This window comes from Lissotriton vulgaris, unplaced genomic scaffold, assembly GCF_964263255.1.
Source record: "Lissotriton vulgaris unplaced genomic scaffold, aLisVul1.2 SCAFFOLD_771, whole genome shotgun sequence".
NCBI lineage: Eukaryota > Metazoa > Chordata > Amphibia > Caudata > Salamandridae > Lissotriton > Lissotriton vulgaris.
The window spans coordinates 628,699-655,410 of NW_028247168.1; the positions used below are offsets into that span (position 1 = coordinate 628,699).

The following is a 26,712-nucleotide window of genomic DNA, read 5'->3' on the forward strand; positions in this document are numbered from 1 at the left end:
TGCAGAGTGCAGAGTGGTAGTGCAGAGTGCAGAGTGGTAGTGCAGAGTGCAGAGTGGTAGTGCAGAGTGCAGATTGGTAGTGCAGAGTGCAGAATGCAGATTGGTAGTGCAGAGTGCAGAGTGCAGATTGGTAGTGCAGAGTGGTAGTGCAGAGTGCAGAGTGGTAGTGCAGAGTGGTAGTGCAGAGTGCAGAGTGGTAGTGCAGAGTGGTAGTGCAGAGTGCAGATTGAGAGTGCAGAGTGCAGATTGAGAGTGCAGAGTGCAGATTGGTAGTGCAGAGTGCAGAGTGGTAGTGCAGAGTGCCTAAAACACATTTCCATTTACAATGCCATTATCTCTAACTTAAAACAAACCCGAGCCCTAATGCATTCCTAATGCTTGTTTATTTTCTTTATATTTTTGCATTCCACTTCTATCATTAAGGCTGCAAAAAGTGTGAACTGTAGATAACATAACATATAAAAGAAAGCTAATATATGTGCATTGGTTCTACAATGGGAGCGTAGTGTTGAGTATGCATATTAGAAAAACAACTTTTTTGGACCCCTTGGTCTTCATTCAAGAGTTGTTGCATGGTGAATGGTCTTCTGAGCTTGCAATGCTCGGGACAGTATTGGTCTTGGTGGGTTGGTGGACTTTTGAGGCTGATACTGTTGTTAAGTAGATGGAATCAGAGTAGGGTTTTGTGGCATAGTGTAATGTCTACAGTAGAATGTGTTGAGGTCAGTGATCGAATGCAGGGGCTGTCAGTTCGATATGGAGGGCTGTTGAATGAGGTGTCAAGAATAAAGCTCCACTCACTGTATTTGCGACCCATCCTTTGAAGGAACATTACAGGGTTCACCCGGAGGAGGTAAAAGGCCTTTCCGACATGAGAGGCAGTAAGCAACATAGTACCTGCCTTGTTGCACCTGGGATGGAAGGTTTCATTCTCCAGCTGCAGCATGTGGCTAAATCCCACCTGCTGAGGTGGCTAGTGTGCAGGCCCTCTAGCTAGCTTGAACGGATCCAGTGGTGTGATGGTACTGGTGTACTTTGCAAGGTCAATCCGTTGTGAGGGTCACTGTGGGCTTGGCGCTAGCTTACATCGATGCTGTGAAAGGTGGCTTCACTAAAACAAGGGCAGCTCCCCCATGTCCCTCTTTTCAGATCTGGTGCTGAGGGGTCTGCGGTAACGGAGAGGGTTTGGCCCAGCTCATTATCATTTTGGTGCAGTCAGTGTTGGATAACAACAAGCAGAGGTACAAACAAATTGCGATATTGCTGTGGAGTGCTTCAAAATGTTGTGCCCATACACCCCAGGATTGGGGGTTAAGTGTCAGTTGTTTGCTAGAAAGAACACATACAGAAAAATGCCTTCTTTTATTATCTTAGTTTCAAATGAGTTGATTTTATTTGGGGTAGTTTTATATAGCCCAAACTTCGCCTCATCTAGGCTAGTATTCCCAAAATCCTCTTGTTTTCTATTATAATTTCCTGTCTCCTGATAGGGACAAGAACGTGGGGAGATGGCAGTGAGGTTGCTCTGCCTGCTCTACATTTGGGAGGGAATCCCATCTGGGCTTGCAGAGGTGTGCTCATGACTGCCTTGAGCGTCAGAACGTTGCATCTCCGCCCACGCTCGATTAATTCCCCGCCTGTGCGGGAGAACTAATCAGTGGACTGAGTTCTGAACTAATCAGTGGACTGAGTTCTGGCGGCTCCCGGCCGTCATGAGCACACGCTCACCATGATTGAGTTAGTATCTGAGTGCCACGCCCAACCCCGCTCCCCCTGGCACTGCGGCGAAATTCGCGCCACGACAAAGGGGTTAATGGGAGGCCGGAACTTATTGCGCATGGCGACGGTGGCAGTTCAGCCTTCAGGGGGTCCTTCCTTTTCGTCTGGAGGACGCTAAGGGAAGTGGCTTGTTATCACGCATGTGTGGTGATCCCGGAGGTCCACGCATGCGCAAACTTTCTTTTTCTGAGCACGAAGGTACGCAACTCATTTGTGGTTAGGATTTAAGTGACATAGTACATAAGCCGTTGACAATACCTTTTATATTTTTATATATGCTTACAATTGTGAGACATATTGCATTGATAATGCTTGTTCATAAACTGATATGGTGCACTGCTCCATTTTAGGAACCTCACTAACTCAATAGCCTTATTAAAAACTGCACTCTAACTCTAGCAAGTGAAAGAGTTGATGCTTTTGTGTGCTACAATACTTGTCCGTGCTTATCAAAGAAATGTAAAGCCATGAGTTTACATTGAAGAGGAACTCCAGAGAGAAAATAAAACGACTCAATGTGCTTCTTTGTGACTCAGTCTAAAAATGTATACTTTACATGATTTTTACAAGAAAAATCAGGTCATTCTCCTACAGGCTGTAGTGGCCTAGTGTAAGTACTGCGCATAGGAGTTTACGCGCTCCGAGAGGTGAAGACACCAGGGTGGAAGAAGTGAGGCCAAGCATGTGAGCACTCAAGACTGGGCGGTAACCGCAGAACGAACCTGAAGATGTTTGGAGAAACCAGCATCCAATCACAGTGCCAGTAACTGACTGCAGGTCTGCATGTTTTGCTACAGGTGTGGCGACTTCCAATGCCTACGCATCACATTGGCCTGCGATGACTCCTAAAAACTGCCCTTGGGCCGAACCAGCATTCCACATCAGACTTGTAGGAAGTAACAAAACATTTCCATTGAGTGTAAATAACTTATGTAATATTATTTCACACAGGGCGAACAATATAAAAGGCTGAGAGCATAGCTTTGAGTATCCAGTACAGAGATTTCGGTGTAATCTACAGTACAGATCTGAATTTACTGCAGGGCCGACTTAGTCTTTTATCTTTCATGAGGCTAAAGCGAGAGCCCTTAATTGCGATTATGTTTTCTTTCAATAAAGAGGTTATTTAAGCACCAAGAGACTGTGAAAAGGTGGGTTGGTATATGCTGTCCACTAATAAAAGTGGGAACCTTGTAGAGGTCCATACAACCCTTATTATGTATGAAGTCAAAGATAACCTTATTGAAAGCTATCCTAGTGGTAGCTATGGAGAGCAGCCTTCCGCCTTAATCTTGAAGGAATGTAAAGCAGCTTGTTTTACCAGAATATCACCTCCTAAATGACTAAATAAAAGGAGAGCCACACAGTGTTTATGTAAAAATATGTATTTATTATTATAATACTCTCTACTAGTCTCTATGGGAGACTAGTACATAAAGCACACAATACTGAATCAAGAGAACATTAAATAGCACAATACACAGCGGGCTCCAGGGTGAGACCGAACCATATGCTAAACAACTGGTATAACAACAACGACTTGACTAGACACACTGCCTAGAGCATGTAGAATCGCTGGGACCCCAAGGAACCCCCCAGAGGGGTGACACAGGGAGCCCACGGAGGATGGGTGCAGCGAGGGAACACAGACGCGTCCTCCGTAAAACTCTAAGGGACAGTCGCGGTTGAAAAATTACAAGTTAAGGACACTTCTAAGAGGACTTAGAGCAAACCCTTTGGAACGTAGGAGGTTGTAAGGCCAACCCACCAGTGAGTACCGAGGTACCCGTGTTACCTATCCCAAAGGAGCCGGGTGCATAGGTGTCAAGTGGTGTCGGAAACCTTTGTTGTTTTCAGTGGAGAGCTGCAAAGAAGTACTGCTGCCAGGAAGGGGAAGAGTGTCCGGAAGAATCCCCAGCCTGGATTCAAGGTGAGAGGAACCTGAAAGCAGAGGGGACAGAGTCAGGGTCACTTCAGGTGACCAGGGGCTCAGTGGTCTAATACCCACCAATGTCGAGTGCTTCAGGTGAGAAGAAGGGTTCCTTTACCCTGCAGCCATGGGGACCAGGAGATTTCTAGGATGATCAGAATCCGGAGGTGAGCTGTCCCAAGAAGGAATCTCGAGAGCTGAGGGGTCGATGTCTGGTTTGAGCACCAACAAGCCTTGGCAACTGCAACCCACACGGTCAGAGGAAACCGGTTACGGTGTGGACCAGCAAGGCCCAGGGGACTCCCCAAGCAATGGGGAGTTAGGGCATGTCAGGAGCAACCAGGTAAGCCCAAGCATTAACAAGGTAACCCTCGCCAGGGCCCACAGGTCAATGGACCAGGTATTGCAAGAAGACCCAAAGCAAGTCTGCCAAGCACCAGCCCACAGAACCCTCGGAGAGTGGAGGCTAAAAATGTTCAGTGCAAATATTGCTCGGGGTTGGTACTACACGGAGTCCAAAGTACAGGCGCAGGAATTGTCACTAAGCATATGCAACTGCAAATGTACACGGTGCACAGGGGTTCGGGTTGCACGGTCCCCATGAGGCATACTGGTCTCAGAATCGCTGAGGGAGCAGATTGACCTCAGGGACCTTTGGGAACCACCTCCTGTGTTGCTGAAATCTTTGGAGTCCTCAGTAGTTTGGGAGAAGCAAACTGGGTAGATGCATTTAGGTGCCTGCTTTTGCAGGGGAGTAACTTCTTTACTCCAAGGGAGAGTCTCCAGTCGTCCAGCGTCGTGCAGGCAGTCAAAGTACTTGGTTTCTTCTCAGCAGAATCTTGTCCAGGTAAAATCTAAAGTCCTGTGGTCAGGTAACCCACTTTATACCCATGGGAAGGGGTTGGAAAGATTCTGTGGACCCTCCTAGGGGAGGAGCCGGACAGAGGGGTAGCTACACCCATGTACTTTGTCCAGTTTTGCACCAGAGCAGGAGCCAATGGCTCCCAGAACTGGTTTGAGATGGATTAGGCACAGGGACACCAAATGTGCCCCCAGTGCAGACTTTCTGGCACTCAGAGAGTGCACCCACCCAGCCCCAATACACTAAATCCTGTCTGGGAGGTGGTTACACCTCCCTGTGACAGAATACCTACTGTCATGCCTTCCTCTGCGCGAGCTTGGCTCAGCAGCAGGAGGGCAGACCTGTGTGTCTGGCTGACAGCATCCATTTTGTGCTGCCCAGGTCGAGAAAGCTGGTACTGGGTAGACCGGTGACCCACAGTAGTCGTTCTAGAAGGGTTGAATCATACCTCCCTAACCAGTTACTGGTGTGGAGGTATGATTCCAAGGTGTTCAACACCAAACACAACATGTTTCTAAGCAGTCATTTTAAAGATAGCATTTACCACAAGGTTATAATGCACTTAAACATATATGTCTGGCTGCATCACAGACAACCCTGGAGAATGTTCTCCGAAGTCTGCAGAGGGGCTCTGCTCAGGTAGGGGCACCCTCTCAAGTAAAACCCAGCACCCTGCCCTTCAGGATTGATAAGGCTTGCCATAGGGGTGACTGATAGGTATTTAAGTGTAGTGATTTAGAGAGATATAGTGAACCTATATCTCAGTAAGTGGTGCAAGCACCATCTTACACAGTCTGCAGTAGCAGGCCTATTGTGTCAATTTGGATGGCCTCTCAGGGGTGGCATAATACATGCTGCAGCCCATGGGAGGGCACTGGGGTACCCATGCCCTGGGTTCATGGTGTACTATATACTAGGGCCTGATAAAGGTACCCCAGTATCCAATCTAGAGGATACCGAAAGTAAGTACATTGTAATTAAAGGGAGAAAGCAGGTAGACTGGTGTCCTGAATAGCAGAATCCCATTTAGACTAGTCAAAAACAGGCAAAACACCAGGGAAAAAGGGGGGTAAACATGTAGTCAGATCCTACTTCCCTAAAGAAACAATTCAGTTTATGGCTTGTGCTAAATAAGTGGTCATTGTAAATACTTTATTTTTCATGTATGTGTTCTTACCCTGGCAGTTAAAATAAATGTTGCTCAATGAAACGTGTTATTTGGAGCAAGCGTCCTGATGAGTACATTTATGCATTTATCACTACAGTCCATAGATCAAATTTCTTGCTCTTTACGATATCACTATTCTTTACTGCCTGGCATATTCCATGTTAGCAGTGAAAAGCAACATAGCTTAACGTAAGTCAGATTTAAAAGTACTGTAGTTGAGAGTGTGTAGTAAACTGCTGTGAGATTATCTTTCCTGTCATGACCCATAGCATTAAAACAATGATAATAAAAATTAAGTTAATTTTGAAAACCTAGATCAGAAGGAATGAAAACCATTTCTCGTTTTCATTCTTTAAACTGCCACTGAAGTTATGCTCTGTGACTTGACTTTCACTCTGGTTGATGGCAGTGGCAACCGACATTATGATGTCACAACTCAACGGTAACAAACTATTAAAGTTGACCTGTTGCATTACGTCACAGCTTGACTGTAATATCGAACACAGAGGCAGTTTATTATATAGGGATAGCAGCCTCCCATATTCTGCATCAAAGGACAACAATATTATTTCCATTGTTATGCAGCTGAAAAGATATTTCCACTACACCATAATGAGAAATGTTGCCATTTGGATGGGTATTTGGAATGCCTGATTTTGGGTGTGTTATCGTGAGGTTGGAGGAAGTGGGCAAATATGGATCAAAATGTTGTGAGATTAAGTATGGTGCAAAAAAGAATAGTCCTGAGACTAACTCCAAATTTGAAGTGAGCCATAATTCTGCTGTTGGCCGAAACAGGATTACAGGTCTACCAGTATTTCCAACTATATATCAACCTGGAATTGTGCCTGGAAAATGTGCAGGTAGTTGGGGAAAACCATAAGCAAGCTCGTGCGTTACCACTGATTTCTTCTTCTTGTTGTCCATGCATAGGGTGACCAGACGTCCCCGTTTTCCCAGGACGGTCCCCGTTTTTGGAGAAGTGTCCCCGTGTCCCGACACTTTTCTCCAAGTGACTCAAATGTCCCCATTTTCAAACAGTGTCCCAGGTAAACACAGAAATGTCCCTGTTTTTCATTGTTCCAGTGGAGCATGCATGTGCATGCTCTCTTTGCACTGGCATTTACTAGCCTGTGATGTTTTATTGATTTTTGGCAAATATATGCTATAGTCCTTAAAAGTGTAAATGTAATAAGAAGTACTAATGCTGCTGTGTAAAGAAGAGGGGTGCCAACCTCAGATTTGTTGTCTGTAATGCTTCATCTCGGTCTGTAGAGAGAGCTTTCATTGTAGTCCTTTTTCTAGGTCTATGGCAGCTGTCAAATAATCCTACATTTATGTCGATGGTTACTGCAAACCGTAGTCCTACTTCTATGTCAACTTAACATTGAGATGTGGAGAGAGGGTTGAATAAAATAGCACTCATGGGCCCTCGTTAACTAATGTTTTGCGCAGAAACTGATGTGGTGCACCACAATGCAAAAGGGCCATTGTAGAAAGCACCAAATTGTGTTACGGCATATGGGTGCCCTTTAAGTCAATCAGGGTCGCTGTTGCCACTATACCATAATGCCTATAGCTATTTCCTCCTATAATGGGGCCTTGTTGGCAGAGACACACTTGTGCTTACCTTAAAAAGCACTTGTTTACTGTGCAGGCTCATATCAAAGAGCATTTGTTAGCGGTGAACCAGAAGGCCTTAATTTTAATCCTGCTTTTATGGTAAGCATTACCCGTGATAAATCAATTCAGTTTCTTCCTCACTCTCGTTACTTGTTGCAACCACCTGCAGAACTTTCTTCTCTATTTAGGGAGTCAGATGGAGAAAATTCAACCCTTGGATTGTCTTTCTAATTTTGCACTTCATCCAGAAACTGGAGGATTTACTAGAACCATCCAAGCTAAGTCAGGCCCTTATAGCTTTTAACTAAAACGTTTGTAAATATCTTTCAATTAATGTCTTTTGGTCACGTAGGAAATAATACATTTCAGTTCTAATAGATTTTCCAATGTCTGATAGCTAAGTGAGTTGAGCATCCCCATCAGTGACGTGTGTGTAACCTACAGCTGATGTCTATAAAATGATGATTGGATTAAAACATTAATTTAGACCCCAATAATTAATGTGCATGTGGTTTGGGCTATCTAAATGTCAATATATTTTTATGTCAGAACAAAGTCTTCTGAGTGACTTCTGATTTGCTCTGTTCATTTTGTGACCGCGATGGTGACAAGTGTTCTTGCGCCTTTGAATTACTCGCTTCATAAATACCATTGCTAAATTAGGCTCCATGTTCCATGGGAGCCTTGATCTCAGTTGTTCAGCCTGTTCTGGGAATGGGTGTGACCGAGAGACTGTGGCGGATTTCAGCATGTAATGTACTTGGTAATTAGAACATCCATCCTGGTTTGCTTCCGTTGTGTAAGCCTTAAACCCAGAGCCAGAAAATCTAAGTTTAGGGTTACGAGTGAGTAAAATTTCTTGAATTACTAAGCATTGTTGGCATCTCGGATTTACGTAGTTTTCTAATATTAGTTTATTTTAAATTGTGACACTTTTTTGAAGTTCTCTGATGCTGCAAGGTTTTACTCATGAGTCCTGTTTAACTACTGGATTCTGGATTATGGTTGTTGTTCTTCTTGTTAGTACTATAACAACTTCTGTGTCAGGACCGAAGGCGAGGATTATGCATAAACTTTCCTCACTTTATTGCTCAGGAGCAAATAGGAAAGTGAACACATAAGAAACATTAACTATATTTCTCATGAACCCAGTAGGAAATGACAGAACAAAACATCCCATTAATCATTGCTCTTGCAAGTCCATATATTCTTTGCTGCTCAGCAGCAGAGGTAATCCCTCATGTGTTTTATTGATCTTTTCTGCATTTGGTTCGAATTTTACTTACTATTATTATTGAACCTATTGAGCATTGTGTAAGAGCAGCTTCTGACTTCAGTGAGCCATCATTAAGGATGATGAACATTCATTAAAGACAGTCAATCCCCCCATAAGGTAGGGGCATACTGTAGGAGAAGCTTGAGCATGTCTAAGGGGCCGTGTTACAGGCCGGCAAGAGACATGGGTGGTTTGCGAAGCTGAGGCTTCTCAGTCTCCGCACTCTGCAGCTCTTTCTTTGACAGTGAGTGGGGCCCTCATGGACGACGGGTTTAGTGTGCTAACGACCGCAGGCTCCATACAATTATATGGGGACGTCGCGGTTCCAGTCTTAAAGTTAAAGGACCCTTCTCGGTGGACTTCAAAGAAACTCTTTGGAACTTAGGAGTTTGGAAAGTTACCTCACCTGTGGATACTGGAGTACCCGAGTTACCTATCCCATGGAAGCCGGGTGCATAGGTCTGAAGTCGAGTCAGAAACTGCTGTTGTTTTCAATGAAGGGTTGCAAAGAAGAGCTGCTGTCCGGAAGGAAGGAAGTGTCCGTTGGAATCCAAGGGTGGATTTGTGATGAAAGGAACCTGAAAGCAGAGGGGACAGAGTCTTGATCACTTCAGGGTGACCAGGGACTCAGTGGACGAATGCCCACCGATGTCGGGTGCTTCAGGTGTGAAGAAGGGATACTTGACTCTGCAGCCACGGGGACAGGGAGACGTTGATGACAACCAGGAGCCAGATGCGAGCCTTCCCACGAATGATGTTGAGGTCTGAGAGGTCGGTGTCCGGCTGGAGCACCAACAAGAATTGGCAACAGCAACCCACGCAGGAAGGTCAAGCAGGTTACGATGTAGACCAGCAAGGTCCTGGGAACTCACCAACCGATGGGAAGTCAGGGCACATCTGGAGCAACCAGCAAAGCCCAATAGAATTCAAGATTACCCTCAGGAGGACCCACAGGCCGAATGACCAGAAGTCTCGAGGGGACCTCAAGCAAGATCACAAAGTACCAGCTCACGGAGCACCCAGTGCAAGGAGGCCAGAGTTATTTGGTGAAAATACTGCGTAGGGTCAGGACTACACAGATTCCAATGCACAAGCTCAGGAATTGCCAACAAGCATATGCACTTTCAAAAGTACGCAGTGCACAGCGGTTGGGGTTATGCGGTCCCCACAAGGGATGCCGGCCTTGAACTCAGTGAGAGGGCAGCTCAACCTCAATAATCTTTGAAACCCACCTCCTGTGTTCCTGGATCTTTCAGAGTCCACAGGAACTGAGGATTAGATGACCGGTCAGTTGCGTTACAGTGCCTGTGAATGAAGGGGAGTGACTCCTTCACCCCAAGGGAGATTCTTCAGGTGTCCTTAATGCTCCACATGTCCTTCACAGAGCCTAAATGGTGCAAGGAACAGACAATGCTTTGGACAGAGAGGGAGACTAAGTCGGTCCCAGTCGAGGTCCAGCGAAGTCCAGAGTGTCCAGACGGTTGAAGGTCAGTGGTTTCTTGTTTCAGAATCCTGCCCACATCAAATCTAAGTAGCCAGGTAAGCCCTTAAGAACCCACGGGAGAGGGTTGGACAGATTCAGGGGACCCTCCGAGGGGAGAGTCTGGACAGTGGGGAGGATACTCCCATGTCCTTTGTCCAGTTTCGCGCCAGAGCAGGAGGCAACAGCTCCCAGAACTGGTTTGAGCTGGACTATGCTTAGGGACACCAAGCGTGCCCCTCGTGCAGACTTTCAGGCACTTTAGAAGTGCATCCACCCAGCCCCAATACACTAAATCTTGTCTGGAATGTGGTCACACCTCCCTCTGACAGGATGCCTATTGTCCTGCCTTCCCCTGCTCGAGCTTGGCTCAGCAGCAGGAGGGCAGAAATGTGTCTTTGGTCGGTAGCAACCCTTTTGTGTTGCCCTATTCCAGAAGGCTGGCACCGGAAACACCAGTGACCCCACGAAGCTCGCTTCAGAAGGGTGGAATCTCCACACTGGTTAACAGTGTGGAGGTATGATTCCAAGGTGTTTGATACCACACATGACATGTTTTGTTTCAGCCATTTTTTGGAGATAGCATTTACCGCAAGGTTATAATGCACCTCCACCTATATGTCTGGCTGAGTCACAGACAACCCGGGAGAATGGTCTCCGAAGGCTGCAGAGGGGCCCTGCACATGTAGGGGCACCCTCTCACGGGTAAATGGGTACCATATGCTAGGGACTTATAAGGGTACCCCAGTATCCAATCTGGAGTGTACCTAAGTACATGTCATACATTTTCTGGAGAAAGCAGATAGACTGGGGAAGATTAGCAGGATCCCAGTTAGACTAGTCAAAACAGTGTAACGCCAAGCAAAAAGTGGGGGTAACCTTAAGAAGATCCCACTTTCCTACACAACCCCAGCAGAGTTAGATTAGCAAATTAGCCTCCAGTCTCTGTCCAGCACCTGCTCTGAGGGTCGTCATCAGCGGAGTTAAAATAAAAACTGAGCCCCCAATCACAAACCAGCACCTGACCTAAGGAACTCCTCCAGCGGAGTTAGAATGAAAATTAATCTCCAGGCACTGTCCAGCACCTTCCCTGAGGGATGCTCCCAGCAGAGTTAGAATACAAAATTATCTCCCAGTCAGTTTCAACCACCTGCCCTGAGAGTCACCCCCAGCGGAGTTAGAATGCAAGATTAGACCCCAGTCACTGTCAAGCACCTGCCCGAGGGATGCACCCAGCAGAGTTAGAATAGTAAATTACCGCCCATTTACTGTCCAACACCTGCCCTCGGGGATGCCCACAGCAGAGTTAGAATAAAAATGTATCCCCCCCAGTCACTGTCTAGCCACATGCCCTGAGGGACGCCACCAGTGGAGTTAGAATAGAAAATTAGACCCCAGTCACTGTCAAGAACCTTCCCTGAGGGATGCCCACAGGTGAGTTGAAATAGGAATTTAATCTCCAGTCACTGTCCAACACCTGCCTTTAGGGACACCACCAGCGGAGTTAGAATGGAAAATTTAGCTCCAGTTACTGTCCAGCACATGCCCTGAGGGTTTCCCACGGCAAAGTTAGAATAACAATTTAGCCCTCAGTCACTGTCCAGTCACTGCCCTAAGGTAAACCACCAGTGGAGGTAGAATAGAAAATTTTGCACACAGCCTCTGTCCAGCACCTGCCCAATATCGTTGTTGTTTTCTTTATAGTGTATTTTTTTGGAATTTATTTGCCTTTAAAAAACAGTAATTTCGTACACACTATGCCAGTACGACTTTGTTTTGTGCAGGAAAAGTGTAAAGTATTTCACAAATGCAGGAGTGAAGATGGTATGTTGATCTCTGGGTAAAACAATTACAAATGTATTTTTTTAGGTTTAATTTGCAATCTTTTTGATAACGTTTCACCTTCTATAAGTCCAGCACCTGCCTTGAGGGACACCACCAGTGGAGTCAGAATAGAAAATTAGCCCCCAGTCACTGTCCAGCATCTGCCCGGAGCGATGCCTCTAGCAGAGTTAGAATAGAAAATTAGCCCCCAGTCAATGTCCAGCACCTGCCCTGAGGGACACCCCTTGCGTCGTGAGAATAGAAAATTTGCATCCAGTTACCGTCCAGCACTTGCCTTCATATGCGCCACTAGTGTTGGTAGATTAAATATGCTGCCCCTTAAATCACCGTCAAGTAAACTCCCAGAGGGATGTGATTAAAATAGTTATATTAGTATTGTATTTCCTAAAGTTATTGTGAGACACTTTTAAAATACATTTTAAATACCGCTTACATTTTTTGAGTTTCTGCTGTTGTCGTAAAAGTAAGGCAGCAGGTAAACCAGCCAGTTATCCAATAATTAAAAAAAATATATATTTTTAGTTAATCTCAATCAAGTTGTTGAGGAAAAAGGTGTTTGTTGTGAATGTTGTACAGACTTCTACTTATAAGTGGCACTATCTTGACAAAAAACAGAATTTCTCACAGGAACTCGCAGAGGCGTGTGGTCATGAACAGTGTCAGTGAACCACTGAGCACAAAATGGTGGTAGGCTACATGTATATGTTTTTTAGAGGTATACTATAATTTAAAACAAAATATGTTTTAAACTTCTTTTTTTAACGTTGATTAGAATGTGACAAAACATTTTTTATTTCGATCATTCATGTTACATGTTATTTTGAGTTCAACACAGAAAATGGCAGCCATTTTGCCTGGTTAACATAAATTAAGGACTACTGCAGCAGCAGGTTACTTCAGTATGTATTTCTTAAAAATATAGCTTTACTAAAATGTGTAATATGTTTACATAAACAGAACTGCTTTGCTGTATTTGTCATTTTTTGCACCTTACTTTTGGGAAATAAAATACAGAAAGTATATTTCATATGTTTTTAATAAAACAAAATACAATGTTCACGTTCGTATTCGCTGCTCTCTCACCAAATCGATCTCAGCCTAGTGTGTTACACCCTAGGAGCTCGGTTGAGAGGGTGTAACACACTAGGCTGAGATCGGTTTGGTGAGAGACCAGCGAATACAAACGTGAACATTTTGGAAGAAATCCCCTGACGAAGGGCCGGACAGAAGGCCCGAAATGCAGTGGGTAAACAAGTTTTATGGATGTGTATACGACTTACATACACTTTTCTTGGCGAAGAATAAGGCTTGGATTAGCATGTCTGCTTCGGAAAGAATCGAGTGAAGATGTAAGCGTTCTCGCTTGTGATTTGCGTAAATGATGAAGTTTGGACTCAGATGATGAATAAAAAAGATTTGGGCAAAAGGAGCAATGTGATGGCATTTTTTGGAATGCAATGGACACTTAAGCTGTGCACCCAACATGGGGTGGAATCCACTCCCGTTCCAGACCATTAAGAAGGTACCACTCTGCATGGAGGCAATGACTTTGTTGGTGTATGGTAAGTGCCTTGAATTCATGTGGGACAGGCAGCTTGCATATCATGAATTTCCTATAATTTTTGGTTGAAGTAGATTTGACCTATAGAAAGGTCAGTACTATTTGGTTGGCAATAAAGGCGGGCTACTTCCCAATTAACAAAGTTCCAGTTGATGAGCAACCCTGGTTCTGCAAACTGTTCAGAGGAGTTAGGTTATTGAGACCCCAGTAACCAAGGTACTCATGTTTAGGGGACATTAACTTAGTATTGAATCTTTTCCTTTCGTTGCAGGATAGCGAGTTCTTGTCTCGAAAGGAGTTCTAAGCAAAGTTAACAGTGATCATCTTACGAAGATGGGTATCGGATGTGATGGCAGTGAACATCACTGGGACAATGTTTGCTATAGACTGAGTTACTTTTAACAGAACTCTCTATCCTGCCACAAAAGGAAAAGATTAAATACTAAGTTAATTGTTTCGATGTACCTTACCACATACAGTTTTGAAAATTCCGGAAAAGCTGGATAAGAATGTTCCAAATTAGATGTGGTAGGGTATATCAAAACCTACGAGGGGATGATGGCTGATTCCAGACCAGTGGGAGTACACCAACATTTGTTTGCCCTTAAGAAACACTTCAAGGTGGTGTCCACCTCCTCCATTCCCAAATGGGTTAGATGAATCATGCAAGAGGTTTGAATTACTGAAGCTTCAGGGCACGCTCAAAAAGTTGAACAGTGGCATCTGAGGTGTTCTCCTTAGGGAAAAGATTGTAGGACGCTATGAATGCAGTCAATTAGTTTTTGGAACTGATCCATAAGAAATTCTACTTTAGACCAATTACCTAAAAGTCTGAACTTTTGGTGAGCAAACTTTAAGCATGCATAATCCTCGCCTCTAGTTCAAAAATAGAATGTAAACGTTCCTAGCTATCAAGAAAGAATGTTTTGATTCTATTAAGGACAAAGAGGCAAGAATTATTCCACCCTAAGATCACATTAAATTGTGATCATAGCCCTCCGATGAAGAAGCAACATTTTTGAGTAAGTAACATTAGGTTAAAAGATTAATGTCTAACTTTCCCCCCGTATTTTTGCATGTTTCAGTCTCACAATTGTGTATGACAATAAGAAAAGATATTTTAAGGTGGGAGGAAATTACTGTGTTCCTGGAGTGGAAGGTGTGGATCATAGACCACAGTGTTTCACCCAAAGTAGGGGAGGGAGTTACACAGGAGTTTATGGACTGAAGGATACTACTTGGTGGAATGTTTTGTTTTGTAATTTCCTAGTTAGATTATGGGAAATTCAGTTAGTGTTTGTGTTCACTTTTGCAACAGCTATGCGTTATAAAGTGAGGACAGTTTTTGTATAAACCTCGCCGCTAGCTCCTAAACTTTCCTTCTCAGTGCCTTGGAAATTTTAGATTCATGTCACCACTGTCAGTGCTTAACTTGTGCTGTGTCGGTGGTGAACGTTGAGCACAACCAGCACTTATTTGAAGAGAATAGAACACTTGGTGATCTCCCACACTGTCCTGGTACCTTTCTGTAGTGCTTGATTTCTTAGGCAAGGTTATGCCCGGACACTTGAACCAAGATACACCTGACTAAAGAGCCCTAATCATGGCAAACCTGCTTTTGTGTTGCTTGTGCTGTGATTCACGGAGGAGGCGGCTGGAAAGGCTGAGGGGATTGATGAGATTTGATCTGAAGACCATGAGCTCAAATGCAGGCTCCTGCAGTGGATGCATTAGTTCACTTAGAATAGTTGCACTTGTACAATGAGTATTTCTATAAGGACAAGCTTTGTGCTTGAGCCAAGATGCTTGGGTCAGACAATTATTCCTCACATGAACCATTCAACCATATAGGTACCAGACTGTATTGGCTTGTGTGAGCTCAGTCAAAACCGAGACTGTTCTTCTCAGAGCTTAACAATTTTGTATCATATAATCATGTTCTAGCTTTAGTAGTTCCAAGCAAAAGCTGAAAATATCATATCCCTATTGCTCCATTTCTGTTTGGATGACATAAGCATGTATCTACACTTCACTCGGCCTCAAGAAAAGGTTATCTGACAGGGGGCCTGCATGAGAGATAGTAACCTGCAGCTTATGGGTGCTGGTCTGAAGGGCATCGCCTGAGACCTAGACACCTAGGGCCTACTCTGCATAATCTTAAAACTAACCTTTTGTGATTTGTAGGAAATAATGACTTGCAAAATGCAAATTGTTATTGTAGATTAACAAATGTACCAACTACTGCAATACAGAAATGTTGTGATCAACAGTGGCTAAAAACGATTCCAAACTGTTGCGATCCTGATCCAGGAACCGGGGTGTAGGGGTTTTGGGTCGTCTGCTCCCTCCTCCCCTAGTCGTGTGTGAATGTTGAAACCAGCAGGGAAAAAGGCACCGCCGAGGGAAGTGACATATGCTAACAACTACTGGTCCCAGAAGGCCAAGGGACATCGACCTGCTAACCATGGCAGGCGCGGCCTGATGAACCAACGGCTATAAAGCCCCTTCTTGACGCCAGGGTGGCTGGTGTTTCGCTGCGTAGCCGACTCGGTGACCCGAGTTGACTTTTGGGCGCGGATGCCCTTTTTAGGTATTTAGGTGTGTTGCAGGAGTGTGGCGCGGATGCGCTCTTCCCGTACTTGAAACGTTATTGTTGGAATAGCAGACTCACAGTCTTTGGGCTGCTTTACCATTGATTCTGGGTGGGTTCTCACTTGCTGTAACGTAACAGCGATTTCAGAGTCCATGAGTTCAAAAGGTAAAACATTGCTGTGCCTCGCACCACGCGCCTGCATTCCACACGCCATCACAAACGCACTGTGACTTGATCAGCGTCTCACCTTCCCTCAGAGACCATTTGGACAGGAGATCCCTTCTTCCATGCTACAGTGTGTTCCCTATGAAGAAATCCTGGTCCTTGGTCCTACACTCTTCAGAGTCATAGCGGTTCTGTTCATTTTTCCACAAGATATCTTGCTAACGCTGGGCTGCCCGAATTACCAGGCGTAGTCAGGACAACCCAACTAAAACTGCAGGGTTTGTAGTCTTATCCACTTCCCTTTCTCCCCGGAGTGCTCACCTGCGCAGTAATGTTTGTAGTCCTCTGCGTGGGGTTGCGCCCAGGGGAAGAGGGGCTCTCTAGGCGCCTTCCTCCCTGCTTGCAGACCTTTGAGGTTAATGGCTTTCTTAGTTCTATGCTACTGACATCCTGACACAAACGCTGCACTAGTAGTTGCTCATGACACCAGCGAACCTTTAAGTGAACCAGGTGTTGTAATGGAGGGTAGGGGAGCAAAGACCATTATTTTACCACTCTGCCAACATTATATTTCCAAAATGACGAGTAAAAAATCAACTGAGGATGGTTCCAGAGAAAGAATGTTCAGAGATGCTGAATATGAAATCTTGGTGGAGGCGTGCCTACCCGTGAGTGACAAACTCTTTAGCACCTCGTCTTTTAATATCCCTGAAGCCATCAAAATGTATATGGGGAACAGTTAGAAACTTCATCAAAGCTGTGGGAGATACAAAGATGTACTAAAATCAAAATTCCTTCTCCTGGGGTCAATAAAACGTTAATGGCATTGGGATCCCAAAGGGGACGCATACATCAGTGTCGGGGATTTAGATGTTACAATGGTTACCAAATTTACAGAAAGGTATATATAAGGCCTAACAGTACCATGGGAAACATGAAACAATAATAAAAACTTGAAACAATCATTAAAAAAGCTTTTTCATTTATTTAAGAAGATTTAAAATTAGATTATAACATGTTTGCATTTAAAATAATACATAAATTTCAGAAATTTCCAAAGCATACAGTTTTATATTAAAAATTGCTAACCTAGCAATCATTCATACAGACATTTACACAAATGTAATTATTAATCAATGAAAATGTATGGGAACGAAAATGTCGACGCGGCATTTCGGTGCCTCTTTTATATCCTGCACCTTCTTCAAGGACTCGTTCACAGCTTAATAATATCTCTAAAAAACATATCATAATACATATTGTTAGGCCCATATTTTTCCAGTACTTGCACATAGATAACTAAAACATTTTAACTTGCATGCCTAATATTTGGTAACCCTGAACACTTTACAATCCCAGTTCTATTTTTTCGTGGTAGTGCATTCCTGCACAGCCTCATCCTTAAATGTGCTAAGGGCAAGGGTATAACAGACTTGGTGGTTCTCTACTGGTATACAGTTTCATCTTTTTTTAAAAAAAATTTTAAATTTTTTTTTAAAAAAAATATTTTTGGGCAAAGACATATATGGCTTGGTGTTTAATTACTGGTCTGTGTTGCCTTAATACTATTTACTTAGGCCCAATAGACTCTTTCTTTTATTAAGATTGACAAGTCAAAGGGAACAAATTTTTCAATTCTTTTTTGTCCCACTTGTTATCAGATTCTGATTGAACTTGGCTTACCCAGATTAGATCTCTCCTGGTCCTGATTATTTAGCTATCTCTGAGCACGTATTCCATCCGCCCAGATCTCTTTCGGCCTTTTGTTCTAAAAAGGGGAAATCCGTCTTATTTTAGGTAGCCCCGTTATCTATTCATTGATATTATCCTTGATAGGTGATCTAACATCTCTTTACCTTGTGTGTAGATTTTCTCCAACCTTCACTCGCTTTAGGAAGAAAAAGGACCAACTTCAATCCTATTGGGAGGATACATATTTGTTATAAAGATAGTTCGCTTTTTTGTAGTTTACTTGATTTGCTATTCTTTATCATATATTCTATGAGGTTTTATTAGAGTTTTATTTAGTTCTACCTTCACCCCACAGGTCTTCGCAATATGCTAACCCATTGTCACGTATTGATGGCAGCATTATATTTTGTGACCGTACTTTTATTCCATATACTTTAATGAGGTATATGTATTGAAACTTATTTTCTAGATGTCCCCTCCTCTGTGCCTCTAGTTGGTTTACAATAAGTTTTTTAGAAAAAAGGGGCTTACCAGTCCTATTTTCTCATTTATTTGATCGTTAGGAGGACGCCTCTGGGAGCTACCTTACGCTGTTCTTTTCATCACTTTATCTGTAGAATAATGATGTCTATTAGTGATAGGCAGTGGTTTTTCTTCTAAGTAGTCTAGATTTAAGCAGAGTCTTACCTTTGTGGTAAAAGAAGATTTATTTTGCTTTTAGCGGATGGAATACGTGCTCAGAGATAGCTAAATAATCAGGACCAGGAGAGATCTAATCTGGGTAAGCCAATTTCAATCAGAATCTGATAACAAGTGGGACAAAAAAGAATTGAAAAATTTGTTCCCTTTGACTTGTCAATCTTAATAAAAGAAAGAGTCTATTGGGCCTAAGTAAATAGTATTAAGGCAACACAGACCAGTAATTAAACACCAAGCCATATATGTCTTTGCCCAAAAATATATTTTTTTTAAAAAAAATTTTAAATTTTTTTTTAAAAAAAGATGAAACTGTATACCAGTAGAGAACCACCAAGTCTGTTATACCCTTGCCCTTAGCACATTTAAGGATGAGGCTGTGCAGGAATGCACTACCACGAAAAAATAGAACTGGGATTGTAAAGTGTTCAGGGTTACCAAATATTAGGCATGCAAGTTAAAATGTTTTAGTTATCTATGTGCAAGTACTGGAAAAATATGGGCCTAACAATATGTATTATGATATGTTTTTTAGAGATATTATTAAGCTGTGAACGAGTCCTTGAAGAAGGTGCAGGATATAAAAGAGGCACCGAAACGCCGCGTCGACATTTTCGTTCCCATACATTTTCATTGATTAATAATTACATTTGTGTAAATGTCTGTATGAATGATTGCTAGGTTAGCAATTTTTAATATAAAACTGTATGCTTTGGAAATTTCTGAAATGTATGTATTATTTTAAATGCAAACATGTTATAATCTAATTTTAAATCTTCTTAAATAAATGAAAAAGCTTTTTTAATGATTGTTTCAAGTTTTTATTATTGTTTCATGTTTCCCATGGTACTGTTAGGCCTTATATATACCTTTCTGTAAATTTGGTAACCATTGTAACATCTAAATCCCCGACACTGATGTATGCGTCCCCTTTGGGATCCCAATGCCATTAACGTTTTATTGAACCCAGGAGAAGGAATTTTGATTTTAGTAGATTGTTGACCCAATCCTTTTCCTGTCAGAAAGGGTAACTCCCGATAAATATTGTTTGGAGATACAAAGATGACCACAATATAAAGCAGAAATCAAGGGTATTATTACGATTTAATTGAAAGAAAAATGTAAAGCTTTACAAGTAGAGGTTACTGACACAGAAGAAAGTCTAAGTACTGTAGACACCAACACCAATGGTGGAAGTGATTACTTCCAAGGTTCAACAAGAAGCAATCAGCAAGCAGTGACAGGACTAGTGGCTATCACAATAGGTAAGGAATCATTGCAGTGTGTAAGGGGGTAAAATGAGGAGCATGCATACACGAAAAAATAGCCATTCATTTCTCAAACCTTTTAAACATGCAAAAATACCTATATTTCAAAATAGAAGTAAAATAATGTAATAGGTTATGAATAATTAGTCTTCAATATCTTAAACATCATCCTCAAGTTTACATTTTTCAAAATATTTTTCCTCAATCTTAATACATCTACTATTACACATAATAGTATCATATGCACTTTTGTTGAAGAAAATCACTTATCATGACAACACTTTCTACGTGCAGAACCATCTACACAAAGTGCCTCTCTGACACATGAGAAGAGATCATTAACATTGCACAGTCCAATATGCTAGGCTTTGAAAGCCCCACTACCATTCCAGTGGATGTAGAAGCACCTGAAGGAGTGACAGACCTACCAGCTAGTGTTGTTACTTTGTGTACAACCATAAAACCAACTGCCACAGTTAGCGTCACGGCGATGCTTGTTGCTTCGGCCAATAATAAACACTGCAAGGGCATGTATTCGAGAACCAACTGGAATAGCAAGTGAAAAAGATGATGCTCGGGTATTGGCATAACATATTCGAAACATTGAAGTTGCTGTGCTTAAAATCATAAAAAATAGTGTAAGGCTTTTTGTTAACTAACCTGTGCAAAACAATGCATAAGGCTTTGAATCCATGACAAAAAGCAAGAATCACCTATCTGATGCACATCAGGAACAGGGAAAGGGGGCGTGGCTTGGGCGCCGATGGCGATGGTCGCCTGAGAGCTCGGCTCCGGGACTAAGCCCGAGATTATCCTGAAAATCGGAGGCTGCGGGGCACCCCAGACCCCGCATTCGGCTGAGCGAGGCGACGACACCCTGCTGGGGGCCTTAGTGGAGTTTGGACGAGGGTTGCTCCGAAGAAATGCCGAAGTTTGCGGAGTTGCGGAGTGCGACCCAACATGGCGCCCGGACTCCTTTGTCCCCTTGATCGAAACTACTGAGTTGAAGAGGTGTCGCGGGGGTCGACTGGCGCCCGGCTTCACCATCCTCGGTTGTTCTGGACATTGGACATTCACAGGATTGGATCTTTTGCATCGGGTTCATACTTGGTTGGACGGCCGGACGGGTGCCCGCGCACTGGAGGGCACCGGGTGCGGGTGCCCTCTGATCCAGGCGGTGGTCCACATCGCGACTCAGCAACTAGCTACGATTTCCTGGCCAGTCCAACTACATGGGAGGCGCGACACTCTGGCGCCACAGATCAACCGAGGGAGTTGGTGGCCCTCACCCCGGAGCTATAGTGGGTGAACGGGTCTGCCCGACCCGACGACGGTTGTCTCCGCCCCCTCATCGGTGCCCTCGGACGCCATGGCGGTGGCGTGAGCCGAAGCGGCGGAGTCTCCACAGGCTCTGGAGAAGGAGGTCGCCCATACCCGACGTGAGAACGAACACCTGGGAAGGTCGTGATCGACACCTGTACACGGAGACGCCTACTCCGGGACCCTCACGGAGAGCCCCTGGCAGCATGGGGAAACCTAAAGGAGCCAAGGGATCCAACCAGGCCACCTCGGACTCTGAAGCCCAGGACAAAGAAGAGCATGGGGACCCGAAGAGATCTGGTAGCGCACCACTGCAGCAACAGTTCGACCGTGTACTGGAGGCGATAGAGGCTACGCGGTCGGCCCTCCAACAGGACATTGCTCAGGTGGCGACGGGCCTGGGCCTCCTAAGGGCGGACCATGGCAAACTCTCAGACCGGGTCAAGGAGGTGGAGGGCACGGTGAAAACTTTGGAACCGGCGCAGAGAACCTTGGCTGCGACGATAAAGGACGCCTTAGCCCGAATCGAGACCCTCGAACGGAGGGCGGAGGATGCGGAAGGCCGCAACAGGAGGAATAACATCCGAGTGGTGGGCCTGCCGGAAAAAATCGAGGATGGCGATATGGTGCGATACTTGGAGACCTGGCTCCGAGACACGGTGGTCCCGGAGGGTCTGTCCTCCTTCTACACTCTAGAACGGGCCCACAGAGTCCCAGCACGGCCCCCACAGCTAGGACGTACCCCGAGGCCGGTGGTGGCGCGGTTGCTACATTTTCGGGACAGGGACTTGATCCTCAATGCCGCCAGGCACAATGGCCCGTTCCACGTTGCGAACAGTCAGGTGAACATCTTCCCTGACTACACTTACGAGATGCAGCGCAAGCGGTTCTCCTTCCTAGCGGTTAAGCGCGAACTCAGGAGTGAGGGCATTCAATATTCACTCCTATATTCTGCAAAGATCCGCGTCATTGTCGACGACAAAACCCAGTTCTTCGACACCCCGGAGGAGGTCTGTGACTGGCTCGAACTGTACCGGACGGGGAAAGATGGTTTTGGCTCCTCGACCCAACAGGCGGATGAGCCGGAACAACGGAGGCGATCCAAGAGGGTCAGGAATCGCCGCGGCCGCACCGGAGGGCCCTCGACTGCGGAGACATCATCGGAACGGAGGGGAGTGTTGGAAGTTCTGTCGGAACTGTCGGGAGCAAGAGACGAAGCCATTGAGGAGGAAGAAAACCCGGGTGCTCAGGGGGCACCATCGGACTCGGAGGATTCAGTGGCAGACAGTACCCATACACCGGTGATCACACCGAAATCGGTGGAGGACCTTCTGGATGGACAAGGGTAACGGGGTATGCTGCCTTGTTTTGGGTGGGGGCCCGGCAGGGGGGAGGCGGTTGCCGTCCTTTATTGCTGACAACGAAGGAGAGAGGGTTGGGGGGCCTCTGCTCTTGCCCCGGAAGGTTTTGACACTGGGGGGGGCTTGCTATAGTCCTGGTAGCCTGGGCGACGAGGGCCCGCTGCCTCCGCCCAGCCCGCACCTGGCCCATAAGGCCTTCCTACGGTGGCGACCGTAGGACTAGTGGGGGTTCTGGGGTTGATATACGTCGAGGTTTGGATGGGATCTAGATGGTGCAGTTTGGGTCCTGTTCTGGGGTGGTTGGGGGGGGGGCTTTGTTGGTTTTTGGGTGGTTTGGTTTTGGTTGGGGAAAATGGCCGCCATCAGCGCTGGGAGGATTGATGCTTTTTCTTTGTGGGGACCCGAACGGGGAGACTGTGTAAGAACACTCTGGGACAATGGCTGATGTCGCTAACTTGAAATGTGTTACTTGGAACGTGAGGGGGCTTCACACTATGTCCAGGCGTCACAAGGTCCATGCTTATTTAGTGCGTAGGGGAGTGCAAATGGCGCTGCTGCAGGAAACGCATCTGAACAAGGCGGAAGGGGCGGCGCTTCAGCGTAGATGGCGAGGGCAGGTCTTTTCCACGGCGTACTCTGCTTATGCCAGGGGGGCGCTAATATGGATCAGGGCAGGGGTCCCCTTCCAGGTCACGAGGACGGTGTTGGACCCAGAGGGGCGTTTCGTGGCCATCTCAGGCACTCTAGGAGGGAGGGACCTGAACGTTTGCTGTGTGTACGCTCCTAATGTAGACCAGACTGCCTTCCTTTCCAGGTTATCGGGCTCGTTGGCCCACTTTTTCGCCGGGCCCCTCCTGCTGGGGGGAGACTTCAACTCCGTGGTGGATGTGGACTTGGACCGCTCGCATCCCCCGCTCCCCGATTCCCCGGTCCGTCGCACGGCTAAGGGTCGTCAAGACTGGCAGACCCGCTGGGGTTTGACAGACGTTTGGAGGGCGCATCACCCCGCGTCTAGGGATTATTCATACTTCTCGAGCCTCCATGAGCTGCATGTCAGGCTAGATGGCTTTCTTGGTTCGCCCGAACTAGTTTCGGCAGCGGTCCGTTCAGAGTACTTATCGAGGACCATCTCGGACCATAACCCCCTCCTGCTGGACATTCGCTGGTTTCCTGGGACGCCGGCGGTACCCACCTGGAAGATGCGCCCCGAGATCCTCGAGGACAATGTCTTCAAGGCGGACCTAGGGGAGAGAATCTCGGATTATTTTGCGTCCAACGGCGGTTCCGCGAGTACTAGGGCGTTCGAATGGGACGCTTTTAAGGTAGTGGTGAGGGGCTACTGTATCTCTAAGAAGGTGGGCATGAGGCGTGTTATCCTGGCTGATTTAGACACAGCGGACCGGGCACTCCGCGAGCTTGAAGTTAGCCGCCCCGGACACCCGGAATTGCAGACACGAACGGTAGAGGCGAGGGAGAGGGTAGCGGTGGAGGTCGAACGGCTCCGCTGTTTTGATTATAAGGCCTATACGGTCCGGTCTATTGCGGAGGGAGACAGGTCGAGTGCGTTGCTGGCGTGGTTGGCCAACCCTACGCGCCAGTCCCAGACGACGACAAATATGCATAGGGCAGATGGGACCGAGGTATGCACCCAGCCGGAGATTCTTAGTTGCTTCCGGCATTACTACGGAAGTTTATACCGCAGTCGCTCCGCACGTGACCCCGACCGGCTTGATAACTATCTTCGCCCACTGGAACTCCGCACAGTAGGACAGGAAGTGGCGGAAACCCTGGGCTCTGATATCGACTTGGGGGAGATCCGCGGGGCCATCAAACGGATGGCGAGGAACAAGACCCCGGGCCTAGATGGCCTTCCGGTGGAGTTCTATGCAGCTTACGCTGACCTCTTGGCCCCTCGGTTGCTGGTGGTCTACAGGGAGGCGAAGAGGTTGGGTCGACTCCCTGGCTCGATGTGTGAGGCGTTGGTGGTTCCTCTTCTCAAACCGGGCCGAGACTCATCTGACCCGGGGTCCTACCGTCCCTTATCAATGTTGACGGTAGACTACAAAATATTGAGCAGCATCTTGGCCTCGAGGCTGCTGGGACATATGAGTTCCCTAGTACATGAGGACCAGGCCGGCTTCATCCCACGGCGGAATACGACTATGAACATCCGAAGGTTGTTCCGATTGCTTGGGGAACCACTTGTGGATGCCCCGTCCCCGGTAGTCTTGTCGGTGGACCTGGAGAAGGCTTTTGATAGCCTAGAGTGGGACTACCTATGCACGGTGTTACGGAGATTCGGCCTCGGGGAGGGATTTGTCAAATGGACTGCGGTCCTCTATGCTTCCGCTTCGGCCAGGGTTAGATCGGGCCCTTTGATTTCATCGCGATATCCGGTAGAACGTGGCACGCGGCAGGGGTGCTCTCTATCCCCGCTTCTTTTTGCACTAGCGGTGGAGCCACTGGCGATGCACCTTCGCTCGGGAGCCCACTATACGGGCTTGTGGACGGCAGCGGGCCCGCATTATGTCTCGCTATATGCGGACGACCTGTTGCTCTTCCTGGAGGATCCGGTCGACGCTTTGCGGGGAGCGGAATTGGCGCTAACGGAGTTCGGAGCGGTCTCAGGCCTCCGAGTGAATTGGTCTAAGACCTGTCTCTTTCCGATGCGCAGGGGTACCCCCGCCCCTGCGCTAAGTAGGGAGATCAGATGGGAGCCCGACTGCTTTAAATACCTTGGGGTATTTGTTTACCACGACCAACCCGACCTCCTAGATGGGAACATTGCCCGTTGTATTCGAGCACTCCGAGGTTGCATGGACTTTTGGGCCACGCTGCCGCTCTCAGTGGCGGGACGTATCGCCCTGCTCAAAATGGTGGCGCTCCCCCGGCTATTGTATTACTTCCGAACTTTGCCGATCTGGGTCCCACCGGCCACGTTTCGTCGCTTACGTTCTATGGTGGTCGGGTTCCTCTGGGGAGCGGGCCGGCGGCGGGTGGCCCTCAATACCCTGATGAGGCCGAAGGACGAGGGGGGGCTCGCTGTGCCGGACTTCGAGAAGTACTATCTGGCGGCGCAGCTCCAGACCTTCACCCAGGAGATAGCCAGGGAATTCAGAGGCCCGGAAGACGGTAGAGGGACGGGTATGGCCAGGCACGTCCTCTCCTTTATCGCGCTGCGACAACGCTTGGTCCTACGGGACTTGTCGATGGAGGAGCGGACTATCCGACTGTGTTGGAATCGGGCTCACGCCAGAGGCCACCTACGGACGCCGTATGCGCCTGAAATACCGTTGGGGATGCTGACGGCCCTCCCCCACGGAGGGGATTGGTCACGATTGGCGGACTGGGAGGATTCCGGTTTACAGCTCGTCGGGGATCTGTACGAGGACGGAGCGCTCCTGTCCTTTCAGGATCTCATTGACCGCTTTGGGATCCCCCGGGGCGACTTTCTGCTGCACTCGGCCATTGTGCGAGCGATCCAGGCGCACTGGCAGAACGGGCTGGAGGAACCCCAATTGTCTCAGGTGTGCCAATACGTGATGATGTCGGCGGGCACGGTGAAGGCGGTCACTTGCCTCTACGGCAGGTTGATTACCGAGGGGTTGGTTCCTCTCACCACATTGAAGTCCCGCTGGGAAGAGGACATTGGTAGGGAGATCCCGGAGACGACCTGGGCCCAATTGGTGAGACGTGCCTGGAAGGGTACACGTAGCGCCCGTTTCCAACTGGTCCACTATTATGTTCTTCATAGAGCGTACCTGACCCCGGTAAAGATCAGGCGTTATTTTGCCACGGCTTCAGCGGAATGTCCTAGGTGCCCGGCTCAGGAGGCGGACCTCCTACACATGTTATGGGCCTGTCCGGGACTGACGTCCTACTGGCAGGAGGTAGCGACGACTCTGGAGGAGGTGACGGGGAGGCACTTATCATTTGACGTGGTGGTAGGGCTCTTGCACTGGTTCCCCCATACCCCCCGGAATAAAATCTTCAGTAAATTTATCGACCTGGGGCTCCTACTTGCTAAGCGAGAGGTGACCAGGAACTGGAAGGAACGAGCTGGTCCGGCAGGTAGCAGATGGCACAGTGAGCT

The 26,712-nt window shown here is 46.7% G+C and overlaps 1 protein-coding gene across 1 annotated transcript in view; it reads left to right on the top strand.

Moving 5' to 3' along the window:
* LOC147665610 (period circadian protein homolog 3-like) overlaps positions 1-26,712 on the top strand; it is a 321,666-nt gene that overhangs the window by 63,363 nt on the left and 231,591 nt on the right. The gene's annotated exons all lie outside the window — the stretch shown is intronic.